This window comes from Myotis brandtii, unplaced genomic scaffold (genome assembly GCF_000412655.1).
Source record: "Myotis brandtii unplaced genomic scaffold, ASM41265v1 scaffold760, whole genome shotgun sequence".
Classification (NCBI taxonomy): domain Eukaryota; kingdom Metazoa; phylum Chordata; class Mammalia; order Chiroptera; family Vespertilionidae; genus Myotis; species Myotis brandtii.
This window is the reverse complement of record NW_005371038.1, coordinates 811,665-813,401: the sequence shown is the minus strand read 5'-3', so window position 1 is coordinate 813,401 and position 1,737 is coordinate 811,665.

Below are 1,737 nucleotides of genomic sequence, written 5' to 3'. Positions count from 1 at the left end.
GGAGCGGCCCCCAGCCCGGCACAGGCCCCCAGCCCGGCACAGCAGCCCCAGCCCAGGAATTGGCCTCAGCCTTTTAACCCACCAAACACGAGATGCAGCGGGAACGAGGCTGTGATGAAGCCCCTGGTGCGGAGGAGCCAGCGAGTGGCCTGGTGGCACAGGTCCTGGGAACATTTAAACGGCCCGTTTCCCAGCTGCTGGGCCTTTTCACTTTCTCAGTTGAATCCAACATCCATGGGATTTAAGCCATTTCATCCTTTAAGGGAATAAGTTTCAAATAAGGCTGTTTATACTGGAGAAAAAAATGTTTTGCACAAACATCCTCCTTGGGCTCTATCACAGGTCTAGTAAATGTCTGCTTCTTATAAAAGACTAGTGGCCCGGTGCACAAAATTTGTGCACATTGAAAGGGAATTAATTAGAGGAACGTAATTTGGATTCACTATCTAATATCAATAATATGTGAGCGTGAGGCAGTTCGCATTTCTGAAATTCAATGGCATGAATTTTGGCTATTACTTTGCCAAATAAATGGAATTTACAGATATCATTTAAAAGAGCATTCAGCTTCATATTAAAAACTCTGGCTACCAAGTCAGGCCTGCTTTCAACTTTTTGCCAGCATTGTAAATTGTTTGCAGTATCTGCTCATTTGGGGTTGCATGTCATGGTTATGAATAAATTGGGCTTGCCATACCTCGTTACAATTGCCATAGCATCCTGATATCGCTGTTGTGTATTTCTGGGACTACCCTCAGAAGATGACGGAAGTATTATCATTTTACCAATCGGCACATTGTCATTTTCAGATCTAGATTTGAGATAATCCATCAAACCACTATATTTTTCAACTCTCAACTTAGATTGGTTTGCTTTGATGAAATTTATCCGATTGGCCTCCATTTTTGAATATGAATCCACGATAAACTGTTGAGTTAATTTTCCTGCATTTAAAATAGGGTTGAACATGTCCCTCACAGAGAGATGAAATCCATAATACTGCATTTGTGTGACTCCTGCTTCGGGTCCTTCCCCGAGGCCACTGCCCGCGGGGGCTCGCCACACATGACCTGCTCCACCAGCACAGAGACTTTTAACGATTTTCAAAAATATCCTTTTGTCTTTTTAAGTTTTAAAAATGTACCCTTCAATTACAGTTAGCGTACACTATTACATTAGTTCCAGGTGTACAACACAGTGGTTGGACATTTATACACCTTATGACGTGATCGCCCGGCACCACAGTTATTACAATAGTACTGACGCCTCCCTGTGCTGAGCGTCACTGCTGTGCGGCCTCTGCGGCCTGCGCATCACTGGCGATTTGCGTTTCTGAAACGCCCCCCCCCCCTTTGCCACCCATCCCCCAGCCATCCATTTGCTCTCTGTAACTATGAGTTTGTTTGGTTTGTTCATTTATTTTGATTTTAGATTCCACATAGAAATGAAATCATGTGGTATCTGTCTTTCTCTGTCTGACTTTATTTCACTTAGCATAATACCCTCTAGGTCTATCCATGTTGTTGAAAATGGCAAGATTTCATTCTTTATTTAAATGTCAGATTTATTAAGGTATAACTTACATACAGTAAATACAACTGGATGAGTTTTAACAAATGCACAGTGTTGGAACCATCACCAGGCTGGGTAAAATACTATCACTCAAAGTTCCATCAGGCCACTCACTGCCAGGCTCCCTCCAGGCACGGCAGCCCCCAGCCCACACAGCCCCCAGCC